The sequence below is a fragment of the Mesoplodon densirostris genome, chromosome 13, assembly GCF_025265405.1.
Source record: "Mesoplodon densirostris isolate mMesDen1 chromosome 13, mMesDen1 primary haplotype, whole genome shotgun sequence".
NCBI classification, from domain to species: Eukaryota; Metazoa; Chordata; class Mammalia; order Artiodactyla; family Ziphiidae; genus Mesoplodon; species Mesoplodon densirostris.
Genome location: NC_082673.1, coordinates 5423565 through 5447813, shown reverse-complemented (window position 1 = coordinate 5447813; position 24249 = coordinate 5423565). Strand labels below are relative to the sequence as shown.

The window sequence follows — 24249 nt, the reverse complement described above, 5'->3', positions numbered from 1 at the left end:
TGAAAGGTATCAATTATTAATCAGGTCTTGGCCAGTTGGGGGCCAGTTTCATGGGGGTGATTGTTTGGCTTCCTGGATTGTTACTAGATCTAATGGTCTGACTTCCTACGAGTCTGAATTGCGGATAGGAGGCTGACTCCTTGGCCTTGTTGTTATAGTTATTGGGGTGGTTTCCTAAACTGTTTGCTGAAGACTTGGGGTTAGAGTTCTATTTCTATATATGGCCTGGCCATTGTTCATTCATATATTCATTGTTTCATAGGATGATGCTGCATCTTTGGGGAACCAGACGGAGAGAAGGGGGCTTGGGTTATCTTATTCTGAAACCATTTTACGTTCCCTGGAAGCCAGATGCACGTAAACCATCCTTTCTGCCCGTGACTTGGGGAAGCAGAGCATGAAGTTTAGACCGAGATCCAGGGCCCAGGAAGAGCATCCCGTCTATACCTACAGGTCATAATCATGGATCAAAGGGAGACATAAAAAGTTGAGAATGTGTTTCTACAGCAGAAAGAGACTTGAGATATAACTGGTATTTTCACATATTTAGAAGACTGTCGTGAGGGAGAAACCTCTACCATAACACACTGAGACCAGTCAAAAGAAATAACAGGGACATAAACTTAGTGCAGATAGAAGGAAGATCTTTCCAAATGTCAGAGCTCCCTGACGATGCCGTGAAGAGCATCCTCAAGAAAGAAATTCCTCCCCATTCACGGGCTCTGGCAGAGATGACCATCTAAGGCTGCTGTATAGGAGGTCACACAGAGAACAAAGGGTGGCTGCTGATTCTGGGATTTTAGGAATTTAAATGTTAAGGCAAGTCCTGCCATTCCCAGTAGATAATGAATGGGATATTGAGGGAAGAGTGGCGATTAGGTGATGAAGTGGTGTAAGTGACCGACACATTACCAAATGATAAATGGCAGGAGAGAAAACTTGGGAAATATATCTAATAAGAGACAAGGGAAAAGGAGGAGGTAATCAGAAGAGGCAGAGAGATAAAGAGATGAAGTAGAGAGAGGAAGAATGAATGAATATGAACATTGTGTGAGAAAGAGAAAAGAACGAGGCATAGGAAAAGTCAGTGGCTACGGGGAGATAAACACCAGGTGTTTCTTCCTGTGAGTTCTGGGTGCTTGGTCACCTCTTATACATAAAGGACGGGGAAATCTGAGTAGGTGATACCCGTCCCTGACTCGTGAGCTGGACCTTCCTGTGGGTTGCCATTTGTGTGGATTTCTGGGGAGATGTAGTTAAAGAATTCTAGAGATAATCATCATAGGGAATTTACAAGAATTAATTTCTGGATTGAATTACTGCCATTCTGCAAACCAACTCTCTTCAGGAATTTTATTTATTCTGCTCTTACATTCCCTAATTCCTCATTATTCTCTATGATTAGTTGAAAGAAGAAAGGCACATTTTAGCTATCCTATTTCAGGATGAAATCTGAACCAGGCAGCACAGACTTACTTAAGCAAAATGGAAGGTTTGAGAGGAAGTCCTAGTATTTACTGCGTCTTGAGCCAGACACTGTGCCAGGCATTTTATACACAAACATTGCTTCATTTAATCCTCTCAAACCCCCCTAGGAGAGTATAATTATCCCAGCCGTTTAAGTGAAGAAAATGAGAGTCGGTGTGGCCTCATAACTTACAAAGGTAACTTTGTTCTAAATGAGCAGAACCAGGATTTAAAATCAGATTTATATGGCTCTAAATCCATAGTATAGACAATCTCTACCAAGCAACAAACCACAAACAAATAAACAATATATATTTATACATATCTTAACTAATACTTAGAAATAAAGCATGATGAGTTAAGGAAGTCTAAAATATAAATTTCATTTTTTCATTTCACTGGTAAGATGAGAAATATTTTTTAATTAAAGCTTGCTCCTATGTTCTGATATTGATAACTGGTAACCTTCATATGACATTTTATGCATTTTTTATAGCAATGTCTAAAAGGTTATTGAGAATCTAGTATGGCAGAATATTCCATTACGACATTATTTACATTTGCTTTCTAATTTACAGGTTAGTCATGAAAGAATGAAAAGGATCTTTCTCGCTTGCGACAGCCCCAACTTCCGGTAAAGATGGTCTGTTTCCTGACTGCCACAGAGAGCTGACATCTTTTGGTATTGTTTTAGGATGAAAACAAAAGGTTTCTAGGCAGAGTGGACTAGGTGGAAAGTGGAAAATAAGAGTCTTTGTTGTAGAAAACATAGGTCCAGGAGGAAATTAAGCAAGATCATCCCAGAATGTGCTTCAAAATTTGACAAGAGAAATGACCTCAGCCCTGTGTGGTAGTTATTAGCTTTCCCCAGACACTTCTAATTCTCCTTGGAGGCATATGGAGGGTTCCCTTCCTGCCCTGGAGTTAGGTGTGGTCATATGACTTGTCTGACCAATGACGTGTGAGTGGACATGGGATTGCATCGCTCTCTTCCTCGTCTGATTCTGACCAATACCTTTCAAGGTAGTGGCTAAGGAAGCAACTTAGGTCCTACAGGGAGGGCTCTGCATGGACATAAAGCACAAGTGAGAAATAAACATTGCTGGTTTTAAGTTGATGAAATTTTGTTGCTACCCCAGCATAACCTAACCAATCATGATTGATAGACTCTGGAAGGATGGATGCCCCTGCCAAGGAGATGGACAGGCACACTTCAGTGTGCACGTGTGCATGGTTGTGAGTGTGCACAAATATCTTTGTCATCACCATCAAGCCACGATCAAATGATGACGAATTCTTGCTAAGCTAGGCTGGGGGAACAAGAAGAATCTTACACAGAAAATATTCAAATAAAGTATGAGAAACAGGATACGAAATCTAAATAGCAACATGAAGTGAATGAAAAATCAATAACAGAAAACTGTCTACAATTGTTTGTCAAAAAGGTTGTGATGTTAATCCTGTCATTTTCTAGATGAAAGAACTAAGGTTCAGAGATGCAGCCAACCTCCCGATTCCAAATCTGGCCTGTCCCCTTTCCCTTCTTTCTTTTCAATTTTGTAAAAGTTGTACATGCTGTTTTATTGCTCTTCTTCTATTCCACATTGCCTTTCTGGTTTATTTTTCCTTCTCACAGAGGTACAACTCTTAGTGGTGTTCTCAGAAAATACCTGCAGGCAGTACACATTTAAAGTCCTTTTATGTTTTAAGTTGGTGAAATACAATTCCAGGTTGGATAATTTATCTGTCTAGCATGGGTATTTTTGTAGGTAGCACCAGGAAAAGTACTGGGGATGACTCTCAATTGGCCTGAACTTGCTCACATGACAACCCCTCCTGAAGAACAATCATCTCATTGTGTGGCTAGGCCCAGGTCAGGAGCTCATGGCCAGAGTTTGGGAGAGGGGTCCAAGTGGGCAGATGTATCCCTCCTGAAATAAATAGAATGAAGACAGGTAAGGGGTTCTGAGGTTTTGTTATCAGAACAAAAAGGGGAATAGATGCTGGTAATGTGAACATTTACCATCACCTATGACTGGTACCTAGTACAAGTCCATCAAATGAGCATTGCTATTATTATTGCTTTTGTCATGAACATTTACTGTTAGTCAGAGATGCTTGCGTGCAGCTGGCTTTATAGCTCCAGGTCCTGATGCCATCATGCTTGAAACAGAAATATTTGACATACTGTGCAGCCTAATGAGGGGATTTTATACTAATTTAGGATTTGTAAGCCCAAGGGTGAATCCTTCATCTGCCATGTGCAAGCTTGAACAAGTTATTAAACCTCATTTATGTTTTCTCATCTAGAAAATAGGGCCAATGATAATAATCTCACAGGGAGTCCTAAGTTTTAGAAATAATACATGATAAATTCCTAGCATAGTGTCTAACCATGAGGTAAAATAGTGCTTTTAGAGCATGTAACCTAACTCCTGATATATAACTAGGGCTTAATAATTAACAATCATTGTGGTTGGCAATTCCATAACTAGTGATTATCACTATTCTTATTGTATCTGTAGAAAATGACTTCGTTGGGCTCAGAGTTAAGGGTTAAGATCACAGGGCTACTATGTTGCTGCCAATAGTCTGGGTATGAATGGTCTGGCTGACGATCAGACATGAGTGTGAGTATGACTAGGTCTCCACAGGGTGGCTTTTCATGGTCCGTCCCCTGATCTGTGGTCGGCCAGGCTTGTGAGAAGACTTCTGTCTTGGTCTCCATGCCTTAATTTGAACCAATTTATTTATCATAGTGCTCATCACACTAAGTTATAATGGCTCATTTTCTCTCCCATTAGACTGAAATCTTCCAAAGACGGTATGGTTCTATCCCCCAGGCAGCGTTTCCCAGCACCCAGCAGAAAGTCTGGCAAGTGGTAGGCTTCCAAATGACATCTGCTGAATGAATGAGTGAATGGCTCAATCAACGGGTTAATAGGTGATTATTATTATTATTATTATTATTATTATTTTTTGCGGTACGCAGGCCTCTCAGTGCTGTGGCCTCTCCCGTTGCGGAGCACAGGCTGCAGATGCGCAGGCTCAGCAGCCATGGCTCACGGGCCCAGCCGCTCCGCGGCATGTAGAATCCTCCCAGTCTGGGGCACGAACCCACGTCCCCTGCATCGGCAGGCGGACTCTCAACCGCTGCGCCACCAAGGAAGCCCAATAGGTGATTCTTGAGTGCTGCGAACAGCAGGATTTTCTGCTGCTGGGGAGCCACATAAGTTTTCCATCTCCTGGGGCCCACAGTTACCTACATCACACTTGATTTTGCAGCATCCTTTGAGTACCAAGTGTCCTGTGGTTGTATCCCTTGGCTCTTTTACTGATCGGTCCCAGGGAGTTGAGCTGGGACAGTGCTCATTATCTCTTCCCTGAATGGAGAAGACTCGTTCCCCACATCAAGTTACAGCCGTATGTGCATGTCAGCTTTATTTGTTTTAGAAACCACTTTGACAAAAGACTTTCCCAGTACAATGTTTAATACCACAGGAATTTGACACTATGCCAAAATATTAAACATAATCAGAGTAGCTCTTACATGTTTAGTATTGGACAAAGAACATTTTTTCCTCAAAGGTATTTTGACTACAATCAATGCCCTTCTGCACAAGAATAATTGACCTCAACATTATGTCTGATGTACTCAAAATCATTTAAATTATTAATTCCTTATTAAGACTTACTTTTAGGGTAGGCTTTGGATCAATGATCCTGAATGTAACTTATGAATAATGCATAGGTAAATTAAGGAAGTTTTCAACAAGCTGAAAAATGATATCGAAGCATGTTTTAGAAAGGATGATCTGCTACATTGGAGTCTATACATTTGAACTGTGTTCTTTTAAGTGGCATTAATTATATCTATATATGCCATGTACAGTTGGCTTCAATTGTGAATATCCAAAGTCCTGTAAGTTTAGTTTTGAAGGTTTGATAAAATCATCACAGATTAGTTCTATATTTTTATATACTTATGTGGCCTGATTTTGAATTTATTTACGAGTTAATTTTACTGTTATTCCATTTTATATACATGTAGTAGGCTTCTCCTCAATTCTTTGTAGAAAATGCTCATTCCCATAAATGCAACTAAGACAAGGAATCGTAGACTAAGAAAAATAGGCAAGGTCCAGTAAAATTTGTTCATGTCAAGTCAGTAATACCTGTAAAATAATACTTTTTATTCAGTTATATTTTGTCTTCTTGACAATGCCCCATCAATGACTTCTCCTGTCGCACACGTAGTTTAGAGGTGGTGTAAGTTGAGAGTCCGCCTGCCGATGCAGGGGATATGGGTTCGTGCCCCGGTCTGGGAGGATCCCATATGCCGCGGAGCGGCTGGGCCCGTGAGCCATGGCCGCTGAGCCTGCGCATCCGGAGCCTGCGCGTCTGGAGCCTGTGCTCCGCAACGGGGGAGGCCACAACAGTGAGAGGCCCGCATACCGCAAAAAAAAAAAAAAAAAAAGAAGGCTTGTTCTCTGAGCCACAAAGAAGGTACTCTCTCGAGACACCCAGTGGGGGCCTGCTGGGGTTCACGTGGATTTATCGAAAGACAGGCAACATCCTTAACAAGACAGGCAGAGCTGGGACGCTTGCCAGTGACCACAGAAGGAGGCCAGGCTGCACTTCCTGACCAAAGTCACTGCTCCCATGTTAGTAACTGCCTGTTTCCTCCCCCCCTGCTCTTCCTGATTATATGGTCTCAGCTCAGCCTGGGGTATGACCTTCTGATTCCCCACAACTTCCCAGTGCAGGCACTGCGGCCCAGATTTCACAGGGAGCTAGCTGATTGCAAACACCTGAGGACTCTTGTCTGATTTACCCTGTATGTGTCTCCTGAGGGATGGCTATGGATTATGGCTCCCTAATCAGACCTGAAATGAATCTTCAAATCTAAAGTTTCAGAGGGGAAAATAAGAGAATTACCGGGAATGAAACCAGTACTGGAGAACTGAACCTTTGCAGTTTTCTTTGACAGTTAAACTTAAGGCATATGTGCGCTAACGTGTCCTATGAAGATATGTACGTGTGTGTGTGAGTGTGTGCCCAAAATATTACAGAAACACAAAACAGATTACTATTAGAGGTGTGCCTTATAATAAAAATAATCCTTGATCTTTGATAAAAGGACCCTTTGAAAATCTGGTGAATGATGGGAACTTGTGTGTAGAAAGACTTTTATTTACACACAATTTGACAGAGGATTCCCAGAATCCTTGACGCTGAGAAATGAAATAATAATTATATGCATATGCATATGATCATATATTCAGTGTCCCCAGAGGAAGAAACAATCCCCAAACTAAACACCAAGGTAAAGGTCAAAAATGTCCTCTCCGTTTATTTTCCTGTCAGTAGTCCGTGTTGCGATTGTATGAAGCGGATTGTTTGTGGTCTCGTAAGAAATAAGAGAGGGAATTGGATATCTATTCATTGTGGAGAGAGCTTGGATTATACAAAATTTTGCATAAGCTTGATTGTGAGCTGATTTTGAGGCATTTCAATCCCCAAATGCATGTCAGCAGGCATCATGATGTCAGAAAATTCTGATTAGATTCTTCTATCCAAACAGGCTTCTGACTTTATTCCTTCACCCTAGATCTCAAAGACTTGCTGAGCAGATGCTAAGGGAACTCCTATATCAGGAGAATCCATTGGTCAACAGCTTACCTGGTGGATCAGAAGATTCTGGCCAGAGACACATACAAGGGACTTTTTTCATCCAATTTCCTAATCCTATTGGAGATGATGTTATAAGAAACTCACATTAAAGTGCGCATCTGAGATTAATTTAAGATTTTTGAGAATTTTGTTTCTTCCCATATGCGAAAAGAAGATGCAAGGCTTTATCTCTTATGTATGTTGGTCCAACCATGGTGCACTGATGGGATAACTGCATTATAGACCTCTGATAGCCTGTGGGCAGCAAAGCAAACACAATGATTTTCCAGTACAGAAGGCAGTGATTGCACCTCGGGGGAAATGGCAGATCAGAAAATCATCTTCCTCACGACTTTCCATTTTTTAATCATTGCCCAATTCCAAAGCAGCTCTGAAACAGAAGTGGTGAGAAGGGAGGCTTTCTGACGTATGTCCTAGTCCCTAGATAATAGCTGTTATCTATTTTCTTTGCAGGAAATCAAAGCTGCCCTTTAATTTCCCCTCTGGGTAATACACTGATATATTTTGATCCTATAGCTTATCGGAGAGTACTAATCAGTTGATGATGTTAAGAAGACTTCAGGAGCATAAAACTCAATATGTATTTAAAAGGAGTTGCCTGGTGGATGAAGAAAGTTTCCTAAGTTGTGAGTTGCTTTCTTGTGGCAAAGTGAAGTAAAGATTGTTGACACTCCCAAATATATATGAATGCCATCGGATTGTGAATGTGACTCTCTCTTTTACAGTAGTTGCCTATAGAAAAAACTCAATGTAATTCAAATTCTTCTACTTTCACCCTAGGAAGATATTTATCTTATACCTATTCAAGTTTCATGAAAAATGTAAATGCATTTTTGCAAAGCGTGAGGGAAAATGAAGATAGACATTTCCATTTTGAAAGAGGGCACCATGGTAAGCAACTACCAAATTATTCCATGTCTTAGTCCTGCATTATGAAAAATACATGCTCTGCCCGATGACTTCTTTACCTTGAAATGTCATGAAACTCAACCACTGCCTGGCATTGCTGCAGAATTTACCATTACAAAGAGCTAATCTCACGAGGATCACCCAATTTTGATTCAATTTTCCTTTCTCTTTTCATCTTAAATCCTCCCTCTATGAAACTGAGTTATTTTTCATTTTCTGATCAAGGCCTATATCTTTCACCTTTCAATGTCTCAGGCCCATAATTTCATTTGAGCAAGCAATTCCCAACTTCTAAATGTTCCAAATCACCTGTTATAAATGGATGGTTCAGGATTTGAGATGCACTTGCAGAGAGAAATAGTGCAATCAAATGGTGCTTATTTTCCTAAACCTACATAGATTACTTTGTTAATGTGTGAGAATGTGTAATGCTATGTTAAGGTGCCCAGGAAGCTAAATTTGCAGCTGTTTCTAGAGAAAGAGTTTCTCTAGTTCCAGCTGCAGAATCACATCCTGTCCAGTAGCCTCTGTGGGAGCAGAAGCTGAACCCCTGGCTCTCTCTACCTCTAGGACATCAGTAGTGGCTCTCAAGGGAAGAGGCTGGGCCATGTGCACAGTGGACATGTACCTCCAGGGAATTAGAGTCAAGACATTGGCGAAGGTGAGCTGGGAGGCATATCAGGACAGGACTGAGATCCTTGTTGGAGCATCCCAGTTTGCCATCCCTCCTTCCTTCTCCTTCCTGTCATTCCAGCCTACTTTTGTCCTGTGAGGGTCTCTGGAAGGATGGCGGGAGTCCTCTGGCCAGAACGGGTTCTGCTCTTGTCTTCTGACCGCTAGCCTTTATCAGCAGTGCTGTCGCCCTGGGGAGAGAGCTATTCATAACCAGAATGCATGAAAATGTTTTAAAATCAAAAGTTCCTTCAGCTCTTTAGGTTTGCCCTCCAGTCTCATGCCTGGGCATACCTTAGCTGCTTGAAGATGATCAACAGCTATTTGCTTGAACAAGCATTTTGACTTTAAAAGGCATACAAAGAATGAAAACTCTAGACATCAAAATGCCATGTTGCAAAATGAGTCAAGTATGGGGAAGGGGAATCTAATTTTGAATTAGATTACTGAATATACCAAAAAACATAGCCCTAATTACCTACTCTTTTCTTAGGGAGAAAAAATTTTTTTTTCTTTTTTTTGGGCGGGGGGTAAAAATATGGACTGCTTCATGAATTTATGAGTCATCCTTGTGCAGGGGCCATGATAATCTTTGTATCGTTCCAATTTTAGTATATGTGCTGCTGAAGTGAACACCAAACAATTTTTTTAAACAACATTATTTTGGAATAATTTTGGATTTGCAGAAAGGTTGCAAAGATAGTACAGACTTTCTGTGTCCCCCTCACCTGGTTTTTCTCCCTCTGTCAACATCTAACGCTGCCATGGTACTTTCACAAAACTAAGAACCTGATATTGGAACTTAGGTATTAAGTAAACTGCAGAGTTTCACCCGATTTTCCAGGATCCCACTTGGGGGACGACACCACATTTTGTTCACACATCTGCTTAGTTTAAGCTGGGCTGTGATATTTTCTCAGTCTTTCATGACCTCGACCACCGTGAGGGGGATGGCTGTGTCTCCAATCTGGTTCATCTGATGTTTTCTTCATGGTGAGACTGGGATTATGGGTTTTGGAACAAATACCGTAGAGGTGAAGTCCCGTTCTTGTCACTTTTACCAGGAGGTACATGACATCCAGGTGGCATCTCTGGTGATGGGACCCTTCCTCACTTGGCTGAGTGTCTGCAGTTCTCTTACTGCAAAGTTACTCTTTTTCCCTTCGCTACTCTATTATTTGGAAACAGGGCATGATGTCTAGCGGTCCCGCAGAAGGAGGGAGGGAGAGAATGAAGCTCCATCTCCTGGAGGGGTGAGTGGTATTTGGAATTTTTCTATAAGGAAGAGCTGTCTCCTCTCTCCCAATTATTTGTTTATTCATTTCTTTATATCAGTTTGGATCATGTATATTTGTTTCAGACTTTGGGTCACACGCGAACTTAGTTTAAGAGGCCTAAGACTCAACCCTGTCTGCTGGACAGAGCACACAGTGCCCTGAAGTGAGTATGGGAGCCGTAGTGTACACACAGGGGTCCCCAGTGGGCCCAGTGATCCATCGGTGAGAGGGGACTCAGTCACAGCCTCTCCCCAGACACTGCGTGCCGCTAGCCCATATAGCGGTGCTTTTATTACTTGCAGCCGTGCGGCTGTCCAGAGCTGTGTTCCTCAGGGAAATGTTCTCTGCTCTTATTTCTGTTTCCTAAGTGCTCCTGGACACATGCCTAATAAAGAATCAGCCCCCTTGCTGTCCTTTTTATTGAGAAATGAAGCATCATATCCTTAGCTTTTATTCCAGAGGTAACAGGGAATTTGACAAATATAGTCCCACAAATCCAGAAATATATCTGTTCTCCAAAGAAACACTAGTTTGTCAAATAATGGCTGAAGGGTTCAACTATACATGGGAAAAATTTGAAATGAGTTGTTGTTGTTGCTGTTTTTTAATAATTGAAAGGACATAGGTTTGTTTGTATTTCAGGGTTTTTTCTTTTTCTTTTTTTCCCCCCATCTAAGAGGTTTTCATTTTATAACTTGAACTTTAGAATGTTGCCACATTCTAAAAGATTATATTTAGTGCTGACAATCAGAGACATTCATTAGGCCCTCAAAACTTGCTCTGTAAGTGTCTGTTATGTGAGTCAGAGCACACGGTTTCCCAGGCAGAGAGCCTAAGATTAAGTGCGGAATGATTGTGTTTAGGTAGAATTAGGCTGAGCAAAACTTTTTTGCTTTTGCTTATATATATAAAGCATCTGAGATGAAGAAATGGATTAAAGTACAGGCTCCACTGTGCTTCCCTCTGCAGGAGGGGAGGGAGCCCCCAGTAGAGCCTCCAGTTTCCCTGCCCTCTTCCCTCGTTTACTATCTCATCTCCAAACCCACAGGTGAGAGTAAAGTCCACCCTGGAACACAGGAGTGGGAGGGATTTTGTCTGAATCCTGCCCCCCTCTTATGACAGCAGAGCTTGGGCAAGTCACTTAAACATCTGAAAGCCTCAGCTGCTCTATCTGTACAGTGGGGTTAACAGTACCCCTCTGATAGGAGCTTTTGTGGAGATTAAAAGAAATGATGTACAGTGCTTTGCAGGGGGCCTGGGACATAATATGGACGAAACAAATGGCAGCTGAGATGAGTTTGGAAGAAACCCCAGGCTGTCTCTGGATGTCAGTAAAGAATCATCTTGGGGGACTTCCTTGGTGACGCAGTGGTTAAGGATCCGCCTGCCAATGCAAGGGACATGGGTTCGAGCTCTAGTCCAGGAAGATCCCACATGCCGCGGAACAGCTAAGCCCGTGCGCCACAACTACTGAGCCTGCGCTCTAGAGCCCGCAAGCCGCAACTACTGAGCCCACGAGCCACAGCTACTGAAGCCCGCGTGCCTAGAGCCCGTGCTCCACAATAAGAGAAGCCACCGCAATGAGAAGCCCGCACACCACCACAAAGACCCAACGCAGCCATAAATAAATAAATAAACAAACAAACAAATGAAAGAGTCATCTTGAGGGAATTCCCTGGTGGTCCAGTGGCTAGGACTCCACACTTTCACTGCCTTGGCCCGGGTTCAATCCCTGGTTGGGGAACTAAGATCCCACAAGCTGCGTGGCAAAAAACAAACAAACAAACAAAAAAACAAACAGAATATTCTTGGGCATCTATACATTGCAAAGAAGGAACACTCACAGGGTCAGTCAACAAACTCAGTACTCAATTAGCATAGTTTGCAGATTCGCAGGCTCAACTGAAATATTCTATGCGGCAAAACGGAGTCTTTTCTGCTGTGAGTAAGCTGACTTCCTCTTATGAAATCTTCAATGTTGAAGAAAATGAAATTTACAGAAAAGGACAATAGCAAGAAAACTATGTCAGAGACTGTGGGGTCATATTTCAGATGACAAATTCACGGCAGAGAAAACTCCAGGCTCCATCCCATGTCCCCTTTCTGAGGAGGAGGGTCTCTATTGTAAGAAGATATTAGAGGCTGGGGAGATGCATGGAGAGCTGTCCAGGGAGGGGAGGGGGATTCAAGCGGAGAGCTGGCAGGCCTGGAGATGCGATGAGAGGGGAAGCGCACACTTGGGGAGAGGGAGAAAGAGAGCTTCAGGCCTGTGTATGCTTATGGGCTCACCGAATGCTGTAATTCTAATTTCCTTTAAATCAGAAGAAAAAAATAAATAGAAAAGTAATTACTGTAATACACACTAATAAACACAGACTGATTATATTAGCATATCTACCAACACAGTTGTAAAATGTATTAATGTGTCTATTACTACAGGGCCTTCCTGGTGACCTCAGTAAGGTTCCCTGACTTCGAATGCATCAATGTTAATTTCCTGAGGGAGACAAGTTTCCTGCTGTTACACAGGAAGACATCCTTGTTCTTAGGATACAGGCTGAAGTACTTAGATGTGAACTATTGCAATGTCTGGAGCAAATGATCAGGGAGACAAAGAGATATTAGTGAACCTAGATGATGGGTATCTTAGTTCACATCATGCTGAAATTTCTGTAGGATGGAATTTTCAAAATTAAAGCTGGAAGAAAATTAAATGAGAAGATTTGGGCTAGAAAAAAAAAGAAATTTTAGAGTTGTGTGGAATGCTGTGAGGGCTAACACTGCTCAAGAGAGCTGCAGTCACCTCCTGCTTGACTCTTCAATGCTTTTGGAGTTGAGTATATGGAGTTTCTTTTCAGAGCAGCCATTGGTGTTAAAGCAAGAGCAGCGTAACTCTAAAAGGCTCTAGTTCATTTGGGTTGTGGCCACACTGAGCTGTCTACCAAAAGCAAGGTGCATACTTACTGGGGCACCTGGACCAGGAGTTATGTTCCAGACCAGGCAGGGTCCGAACATCATGTTGAGGGTGATGAATATGTTGCCTGAAGAACTGCTTCTTGGGACCCCTAGGATATGGAACTGTAGGGTGAAGAGGCCTCTTGGCCCCAGGGAAAGACAAAATGGAAGCCTTTGCATCTTTGGAAGAAGATGCCCCAGATGATACTATTCCATGAGATGCAAAGGGAAGGAAGTGCTTTCTGAAAAGGAAGGGATCTGCCCTAACTGCTGTTCCCTGAGATCTGAAGTCAGGTAACCATACTGGGGTCACCAGGAAGGTCCTGTAGTAACAGACACCAAGAGGGCAGAGGAAAACTAAGCTGAAGATCCTGGCTCAGGATCAGGCCTTAAGGCTTTGAGGGTGAGGGCTGGCTTCAGATAGGATGCCACTGAGTCTTATGTTCCGAGGGTCTAGCTACCCTGGTGTGGTACAGTCGTTTGGGGAAACAATGCTGAGCACCTGAGTGTGGACAAAGATCCAAGTGAGGGTCACTATTCTCGACCACACAGGGCATCAGGGCAGGGGCGAGCTTTTGCAAGACTGCACAGGAAGAGTTGAAAACAGCAACACCCTGTGGCAGCAAGAAGCTGCAGAGAATCAGAAGCCTGTGTTAGAGACAGGATTGCATCTGTTCCTCCTCACCTGCAGCTAGCAAGGTGTGAACCCCTGGAATTTTTTTTCTGCTTGCTTGTTTCTTTCTTACAATTTGGGTGTGGTCTTAGGGTAGAAAAGGTCTCAAAAAGGATTCTCCATTTTCTACTAACAATTTAGGGGATTTGAACAATAAGCTGGGGGAGTACGAGGTGATGGCATCATAGTACCCTGAGCTGGCAAAGTCATTTATACAAGTTACAGGTCACATTAATATTTGAAATGGTGACTTCCCTGGCGGTCCAGTGTTTAAGACTTCGCCTTCCAATTCAGGGGGTATGAGTTCGATCCCTGATCTGGGAGCTAAGATCCCACAAAAGCAAAACATAAAACAGAAGCAATATTGTAACAAATTCAATAAAGACTTTATAAATATATATATTTGAAATGGCGTCATGACTTTTGGAAACTACCATCCTCCTTTCTTAGCAACTGCGTTTGCTTTTGTCCAACCTCTGCAGTATCTGTCTTTCTGTCAATCCTAATCTACTTTCTCCACCTCTGTTGATGAAGCAGACATGGTTCTGAATCAATCTTCAATATCAATTCCAGATTGTAATCAGAAAATATCGAGACAGAATGGAAATGAGAATAAAATTGATATAAGCCAAAGATAAGTGCTGTCACAAAAAGGGGAAGAACTAGGGTAAGCTGTGACAAAGTGAAAGAGCGGCATGGACATATATACACTACCAAACGTAAGGTAGATAGCTAGTGGGAAGCAGCCGCATAGCACAGGGAGATCAGCTCGGTGCTTTGTGACCGCCTGGAAGGGTGGGATAGGGAGGGTGGGAGGGAGACGCAAAAGGGAGGGGATATGGGAACATATGTATATGTATAACTGATTAAATTTGTTATAAAGCAAAAAATTAAAAAAAAATAATTAAAAAAAAAGGGGGGGAAGAACTGATATTGTTTCCTGGAGCAAAGCAGTTCAGCATCTTAGGTCAACTTAACTCACTTCCATCAGCTCTGCTTAATTCAGAGTATCTATGATAACTTATGGAAATACAATGACAAATAAACAGGACTCTGCTTTTCTACTCAAGAAAAATCCCAGTCTATGAAATAAGAGACAGTATAAAAGTCCGGTTTAAAACTAAGGGCAGTGGGGCTGTCAGCAGGAATGAAACATACCTGTTAGAGAGCTTGTCACCTCAACTTCAGTTTTAGTTGAATAATTCAAAGTTTTGCAAAGTTATTTCTCATGATGAGCAAAATTCTGCCTCCCTGAAATGGTTCTTGTTTGCCAACCTGGAAGCTCTCTGAACCCCTTCCAGGAGAGTTTTTATGGAGGTTCCATTACGTAGACATGATTGATTAAGTCATTGGCCAATGGGGATTGAGCTCAATCTCCAGTCCCTCTCCCCTCCTCAGAGGAAGTGGAGGAGGGGTGGGGCTGAAAGTTCCAACCCCCTAATCTGGAGGTTGGTTCCCTTGGCAACCATCTTCCATCCTTAGGGGCTTTGCACAAGTTTATTAACATAAACTCAAGTGCGGTTGAAGGGGCTTGCTGTGGATAACATAAGATGTTTGTCAACGTCATTGCCCCATTCCAGAACTATTTCAGAAACTGGGGACGAAAACCAAATATCAAAACTAAAGATGTTCCTGTCTCTGTTACCACTTAGGAAACGACAAGGGTTTTAGGAGCTCTGGCCGGGAGGTGGGGATGAAGACCGAAATACATATTTCTTATTATCTCACAATATCACATGTGAGATATTCTAACATATAGGTAATGTTTGAAAGATAGTAATAAAGGACACATATATCTACCGCCAAATTTAATAAACAGAACAGTGCCAGTACTTTATAATAATGTTCCTTGAGCACTGTTTTATAATTATTTCCTAACTTTTCTCAAAAGTAATTGCTGTCTCAAATTTTGTTTATCATTAACTTTCCTTGTTTTACATTTTTACCACATACGTATATGTATATATGCATCAGAGACAATAGTTGAATTTTTGAAAATTTATATAAATGGGATCTTAATACCCTATGTGTTTTTATGTGAATTACTCTCTTTTCCTCAGCATAATATTTTTAGATCCATCACATGTATGTTTATGGCTACTACTGGTTCATTATCACATTCGACTTTTTTAATATTAATATAACTTTTTCCTTGCATCCAGTTTTTTTCTGTGATGCCTAATACTAGGACCATTCTTCCATATGTGTTCTATTAGACAAGTGCAAGGGTTTCTTTAAGGAACATAACTGGGGGTAGAGTTGCTGGTTATTGCATGTTTTCATGTTCAAATTTAATAAGTCATATCAGAGGATTTTCAAAATGATTGCATCAATTTACACTCTGATAGCAGAGCTTAAAAGTTCCTGTTACCCTACAACCTAGCCAAACTTTGTTATTTTAAATTTATGCCATGTGGCTGAAGTAAAATGGTATTTCAGGGTGGTTTTAATTTGGTTACTAATGAGACTGAGATTTTGTTGATCAACATTTTGGGGAATGCCTGTTTACGTGCTTTTCTAAGTTTTCAGTTGGGTTGTTTATTGTTTTCTTATTAATTTTTAGAGTTCATACATTCTGGATATTGATCTTTTGACAATCATAAGTCTTAAAAATACCATTTTTTTCCAGTTTGTGCCTTGTTGTAGTGTGCTGTTCTTGTTGCAATGTCTTTTTTAATAAACAGAGATCTTAATTCACATTTAATTAAGATCATGTTTAATTCTTAAATCTTAAGAATTCTTAAATCACATTTAAATCTTAATAAAAGGTTCACATTTAATTAATTAAGATTTAATTAATTCACATCTTAATTCCTTTAAGAGGTTCTTGAAAACCTCTAAGATCTAAGTTATAAAGAGATTCTCTTAAATTTTTTTCTTAATAAATAACCAAGTGCCTCAGTACCATTTAACGAATATTATTTCCTTTCTTAACTGAACCGTGACAGCAGCTCTGCAGATATCAGAGCTCAACATCTGTGCACATCTGTTTCTGGGCTTTCTATTCTCTTCTGTTGGCTTTATATATCCATGCACCGGCATCGCACTGTCTTGATTACTAGTTATCGATTTCTAGAAGTCCAAATCTTTCTACCCCGGCTACCACCTTATATGTCCCATGAAAGAATAGATTGGCTATTTGGGGTCCCTGCTTTTCCGTAAAATAAAATCAGCTTATCAAGTTTCATGCAAAATCCTACTGAGATTATGCTTGGAAATTTCCTTGATTCAGTTTATCATTTTGGGGAGAATTAACATCTTTACAATATTGAGTCTTCCCATCTGTGACAATGCAATGTCTTCAAATGTCTTTCAAGAAAGGTATATACTTTATTTTCATAAAGGACTTGAACATCTTTTGCTGGACTTATTCCCAGATATGAATCTTTCGATGATCTTTAAGCCAGCAGTCCCCAACTTTTTGGCACCAGGGACCGGTTTTGTGGAAGACAATTTTTCAGCGGATGGGGGTGGGGGTGGGGGGTGGTTCAGGTGGTTGTGCGGGTGACGGGGAGCCGCGGGTGATGGGGAGCCGCGGGTGATGGGGAGCTGCAGATGAAGCTTTGCTTGCTCACCCGCTGCTCACCTCCTGCTGTGCAGCCCAGTCCACGGCCGGGGGTTGGGGACCCCTGTTTTAAACGGTATCTTTTTCAATGTTGCATTTTCTAAGTGTTCTTAGATCGCCATCTCTGAGCATTCCTGTGCTTTTATGTTTAGAATTGCTCCCAGTGAGAAATGTGTCCTGCCAGCACATGGGGCCACTACCAACCTGGAGCCACTTTACAGTAGATTTTCAGTTTGGGGGCTTTCAGGTTACACAGGTAGTTGGGATTCTGGTTGCAAATTGTGCACCTGCTGGCTTGTGATTAAAAGACTTCTTCACCTCTCCCCAGAGTCCCAAGGCAGCATGTGGCAGATCTGATCAGACGTCCTGGGCTTTGTCTGGGTACCCACCCATGGATGCTTCTTACAGACCAGGTTGGACCACCAAACTCAGGCAGATGTCCTCGGACGAACACAGTTCCCGCCCTACCCAGCCATGTGCAGTCCTGCTTCTGGCTTATATTGTTTGTCTTCCTTTACCCTCAGCTCTACCAAGTTTTAAAAGGATAATATTTTTTAAATTTTAGTTAAATTAAGCATTTTTAGGCATTTTATCCTAGGAAGAGTTTTTCTGTCCATCTACTCTGCCATACTGCCAGAAATAGAAGTTACTCCCCACCTCCTTCTTTTTACTTAGAAAAGAAAAAGGAATTGATTATTTGGCATAATTTTCTTAATGAATTCCTGTTGATTCCACATTCTCTTTAACTGCTCACACAGTTTTGTTTGATTATCATTTTAAACGTTGTGTGCTAACGTCATCAACCTATACGTTCCATTTCGATGCTTTTCCCCTTAAAAATGGAGACATGTGCTTTCTTCCAGTCCTGGAATCTCCCCAAGGATTCAAGCTTTTCAAATAATTCCCCAGGGTGACTCTGATGTCACAGCTGCAATCTCTTACAATATCCTCAACATAATGTATTTGAGCCTGGAAATTGGAAATCCGAACAATCCTCTCATTATCTTCTCAGATAATCTGAGCATTTCCCTCTACTTTTCCACTTTGCAGCCTGGTATTAGGGCTCAGGGCAAGCCTGAGGAAGTATAGTGAGGACTGAAATGTGAGCAGAATTTCAGTTCCAGGACAGGTATATATGACCACCCAGAGTTTTAGATTCTAGGACAAACCCTAGGTGGTCTTTAATGCAGAAGCCCTGAGAGAGTAGGGTCTGGGGATCTGCATTGTAATAGACTCCCCATGTGTTTCTTAGAGCACAAAACTTGAAGACCCCTGTTTTAAAAGGATAAATACAGAAATTCCAGGGATAATAAAATTGAAGGAAAATTTGCCTGTATCTCTGAAAGGACTCCATCTCTCAGTGGACAGCTCTGTAGTCCTCCACACTTTCTTGTCTTTTAGGGCAAGAGAGAGAGGTGAGGGAGAGAGAGAGAGAGAATACCATGCATCGGGCCAAGTAGTTTACCCAAATCACGGGGCTAGTATCAAGGTAAGAAAACGGTTTGATTCTCTCCACCACACTTCCTGTTCCTGACATTCTGAGGTAGAACAAAACCTTATAAGCCTTTTTTTTTTTTTTTTTTTTTTTGCTAATCAAACTGTATTTTTTTCTTTCAGCTGAGAGACAAATTTCTTCTGATACTACCAAAAATCTCCACTAGGCAGTGGAGGTTTATGCATCTAAAATACCTCTCTTCAAGCTTTTTTTTCCTATTCTTTTTCTCCTTTGGGCAGAAATACTGAAGTAATGATAGGAAAATTGGTAAAAGTGGGCCTTTTCAAATGACGCTTGAAATGGACAGTGGCATCTCTAACCAGCAAAGGAGTCCTGTCTGGAAAACTAACTCATGCAGCCTCTCACATCCCCATTGCTTCACCTCTCACACCCCCATTGCTTCACCTGGGCCCAAGTAGGCACTGCCCCTTGCTTGCTTCATCTGAAGCAACTGGAACTAAATTCTTCATCACCCACTCAGAGTTTTAAACCATTCCTTTTGGAAGATTCCTAATGCTTGTATTAGAAAAATGAAATGTCTCACAGCTATTCATTATTACTCAGTTTAATTCACATTTAAGCTCTTTTGATATTGAGGTTTTTCTAGTAACACGCCAAAGGACGTTACTATATTAAATGACACAAATTCTGTTGCACAGGCCATGATACACATGGGACACAGAACACAACAGAATAATGGGAGGAGCTAAATTTTAACCTAAGGCCATAATGTCATCATTTATATTTCATTTCAAGTGGCTTTCTCATCTTTTACTGCAGGAATTCATATCCTTGGTTTGCAGCACCATAAATTTCTTCTCATTAATATTTTATTTTCTTTCTAATTTAATAAAAACTAAAACATTTTAGGCCAAATTGATTTGAGTTAATATAATTTTTTAATGAAATGTATATTATTATCATTTATAATGCATAAATTGTTATATTTATAAAATATTGTGCAGTGCTGCAATATTAAAGCAACAGATGTGACAATCCCCTTATTATTCAAAACAATTGTGTCTTTGGGTTTCATCCCTAGTTTATAATAAAGGCTGATAAATAACTGGTAGGGGGTTTTCTTCTATTAAGTGACTTGCTTCTCTGTTCCGTTTTGTATTGGTTTTACCATAATATGTTGGGATTAAATAGATCAAGATTCATTATAGTTGTGCTTTAACTTTATTAAAGCATTAATGTTCTACATAGATCTTCTTATGTTCTTTTGTAAAATTAGCTACCAGGTATAATTTTGTTGTCCTTGTTATTTCCTTAATAGACTTACTTTATGCCTTTATCACTGAGACGTTCTCTTTCTTTTTTCTGTACAAAATACTCAGAAAATAAGTGGAATCCTTTCAGTTATGCCACTTTTGGGGGTAAATTCAACTCCTGTGTTTTTATTTGGATCTGTTAAATTTATTTTTTAATCTATATTTTGTTTTTTAATTAATTTTTGATGCCGTATAGTTGATTTACAATGTTGCATTCGTTTCTGCTGTACAGCAAAGTGAATCAGTTACACATATACATATATCCACTCTTTTTTAGATTCTATTCCCATATAGGTCATTACAGAGTATTGAGTAGAGTTCCCTGTGCTATACAGTAGGTCCTTATTAATTATCTATTTCAAATGTAGTCGTGCGTCTATGCCAGTCCCACTCTCCCAACTTATCCCTCCCCCACCCCCTTTTCCCCTTGGTAAGCATAAGTTTGTTTCCTACATCTGTGGCTCTATTTCTGTTTTGTAAATAGGTTCATTTGTACCATTTTTTAAAAATTCCTCATATAAGCGATATCATATGATATTTGTCTTTCTCTGTCTGACTTACTTCACTCAGTATGACAATCTCTAGGTCCATCCATGTTGCTGCAAATGGCATTATTTCATTCTCTTTATGGCTGAGTAATATTCCATTGTATTTATGTACCACATCTTCTTTATCCACTCCTCCATCAATGGACATTTAGGTTGCTTCCATGTCCAATCTGAATGCACCCAATCTCGTCTGATCTCAGAAGCTAAGCAGGGTCAGGCCTGGTTAGTACTTGGATGGATCTGTTAACTTTAATTGCTTGGTTCTAAAGACTCTGACTTGACTCCCATTGTACTAAAATCTTAGGCCAGGGTAGAATCAAAGAGAAGCTTAAATTTCCAAGAAGAAGTCCGTGCTTTAAGAGGAAACCTACTAGTTGAATCCCCATGTCCAGTCCCCGAATCTTATCAGAGGTTACTTTGGCTGCATCCTTTCACCTCTGCAAATTTTCCTGAGGACTCTACACAGCAAGCCTCTTCTGGCAGCTCTTGTTAGGTAGAGCCTTTTCTCTCCTATCTGTGGATGCCTGGGAAAGGGACTGTGATGAAACTCCCCACACAGTCCCTCCCACACTGTGTATTTGGCCTTCTTACCAGGCATAGTACTCATACATATTACATATTACTCATTTCTGTGACAGTTGGAAGAGTGTTCAACAACAGTGAAATAACCTAAGGTGTGTATGATGAGTAGAGACTTTCACTTGTCAAATTATTTATAATGCCTTGTGAAAAATAAAGGCTTACATTGAGAATGAATAAGCCATATTCTAGGATACACTTACACTGTTTTGTTTTTGTCTTTGCTTTTTGCCCCAGCTGGTGGACAGCTCTGTTCAGGTATGCAGTGATCCAGGGGCCCCCTTCTTCCCATCCCCTCTTTCCTCTGACTCCCAGAGAAGGGACCCCAGTCCCCACCTGTACAGACTCTGAGATGGATCTGACTTGGAGAGACGTAACAGCACACGTTCTCAACCTCTGAATCACAATAGCCTTGTCCTGTGACCCAACAATGCTGTGTCCTCAGTTGTAGCAAATGAGTCTGTCCTTGGGTCTCTCACTGACCCTAGTGTGTGGCCTGGCCTTTCCTTCCTTTCACAACCCACTTCCCCACCCTAGCAAGTCAACTTCCATTTATCACAGTTCCCTCAGCTTTTTTATTCCTGATCCATCCTAAGTAGCTGAATGGCCCAAAACACGATGATTGTTTACCTGAGTGTCCACCAAGAACTGAACTCCCCACGTGAGAGACTGACATAATAAAACAAGTATTATATACTATCATTAAGTACATGCACACACACTTGAACATAAAGCGTGTTCAATAAATGTGGTGGATTTTAGTTCATGTTTAAAGAGTCAGCGTGCTTCAAGCCCATGGATCTGTCTGCTCAGCTTGGAATTTCGTCTTTATTGAATCATGACTTAACTCTTTCAACAAAAACGATTTGTTCTGAGCCAGTTATGACATGGTTTCCCTGAAGATGGTTCCTTAGAGCCTTTAACTGGAGGACATGTTCAATGAATGAAAGAAGAATATTACTCAGACACCTTGTACTACTCCACATTGAGAGCAGAAAGTGTGACCTTTCTGGGCACATGTGATAGCCATGGAGATGCGCCACCCAGATTTCCCTCCAAGAGGACCTGCTGCGAGGCTCCCTGTTGGCTGTCGTACCTCCAGATCCTCTGTGGGGGTTGTGTCAAAGCCACACTCCCCTGCCTGCTCCCAGCAAGAGCCTGAGCACTGTGGGGAGTGACTCCAATGGCTCTTCCTGCGACTTGGGACCCCTCTTTTTACCGAGTCCAAGTTCGCTCTGCTCGCTGCACGACAGGCCCATGCATGGGAGATGAGATGTTGAGGCAGGAAATACGACTTTATTTGGAAAGCCAGCAGACCCAGAAGATGGCAGACTAGTGTCTCAAAATAACCATCTTATGGGGGTTTGGATGCCAGTTTCTTTTATAGCACAGAGGTGGGGAGGAGGTGAGGAAGTAAAGTAAAAAGGCCGTAAGTTTTGTAAATATCACCTGGAATGGCCAGCCTCGGGGAGGGGATGTGTTAATTTCTTCTTTCTTGTAGCCATCCATAGGTGGACAGGGTCCTGGTGTTTCCCTGAGCAAAGACACTTCGCTTTAACATTCAGGCAGAGGGGCAGGGTGCCCGAGGCAGGCCATTCTGTATAGACAGTATCCTTTTAGTGAACCAAAGCAGCAGGGGAAAGCAAAGGTTAAAGTAAAAGGAACAGATCCAACATGGAGTCAGATCTGGCCCTTCCCTGTTACACCCTGACCAGCATCCTTCACCCAGGGACCGACCCCCATCAGCCCTGCTGGGACCTTCTCAGGGAGCACTGCATCTGATGCTTCTCCAACTCTGCTTCCTTCTCCCTCTCCTTTTATGGGTGTCAGACCCACGTCACCCTCCCTCCCTGCTCCGTTCCTCTCTCCCCTTCATAGGCTCTCCCCCGTAGCCTGTGTGTCTGTCTAACTTTGCCTTTGTGTCTTTCTCAGAGGACCTGAGCTGACACACTGCATTTAGTCTTTACTCGCGAAAACACTTGTAAAACCAGTTCTATCATCACAAGAAACAAAGCCTGCTAGAAAGGAATCCCATGCACTTGGATGGAAATCAGTTGAAGACAAACAAACAGGGTGAGGGGGTGAGGGAGGGATGGATTGGGAGTTTGGGGTTAGCAGATGCAAACTATTATATACAGAATGGATAAACAACAAAGTCCTACTGTAGAGCACAGGGAACTGTATTCAATATCCTGTGATGAACCATAATGGAGAAGAATATGAAAAAGAATATGTATATATATATCTATATATATATATAGATAGATAGATATAGATATAGATAGATAGATATGTATAATGGAATCACTTTGCTGTTCAGTAGAAATTAATACAACATTGTAAATCAACTATACTCCAATAAAATAAATTTAAGAAAAAGACAAACAAAACTCCAAAAGCCAAATTCATCAGAAGGCTGGTTGTACTTTGATAAGCCAACTCACGTGTAATTAGAAATTGACCTATTTTAAAATTTCAAAATGCTGTTAAAAGGAAAATTATTTTCTCTAGTCTGTAAATAAAGTTATTAACAAGATGCAACCTAAGTCTAGGAAAGCAGAGCCTTGAAGGACATCTACTTTTGTGTTTATAATCTTTTGTTTCTGGTGGACAGGAGAAAAAGTTGGGGCTATATGTCATGATATTAATTCAGAGTGATCTCAGTTTGGGTAACTCTCGAGGCAGTGTTATCTCCCACTAAGCAAGGCTTTCACAACGGTTGAAAGAACAATCAGGGAAAAGGGGAAAATCAGGATGGCATCCTACTCGTAAATCACAACAACTGATTCAGAAAAGACAGCCCAAGAGAGGTCAGAGGATTAATAAACACTGTCATTTCTGGTTAATGTAACTGTCAAAGGTTGGGGGGTGGGTTCTCAACTTCATTTTGTCCAGAAAATTGCTTTGAGAAATAAACATCCAGAAAAAGAGGCTTCCCTGGTGGCACAGTGGTTAAGAATCCACCTGCCAACGTAGGGGACACAGGTTCAAACCCTGGTCCAGAAAGATCCCACATGCCACGGAGCAACTAAGCCTGTGCACCACATCTACTGAGCTTGCACTCTACAGCCTGCGAGCCACAACTACTGAGCCCATATGCCACAACTACTGAAGCCCGTGCGCCTAGAGCCCATGCTCTGC

The 24249-nt window shown here is 41.4% G+C and overlaps 1 non-coding gene across 1 annotated transcript; it reads right to left on the bottom strand.

Moving 5' to 3' along the window:
- Positions 1 to 9274: 9274 nt before the first annotated feature.
- Positions 9275 to 9378, bottom strand: LOC132501114 (U6 spliceosomal RNA). The gene has a single exon (XR_009534154.1). It is a non-coding gene; the product is annotated as a U6 spliceosomal RNA (small nuclear RNA).
- Between the last annotated feature and the right edge of the window lie 14871 nt (positions 9379 to 24249).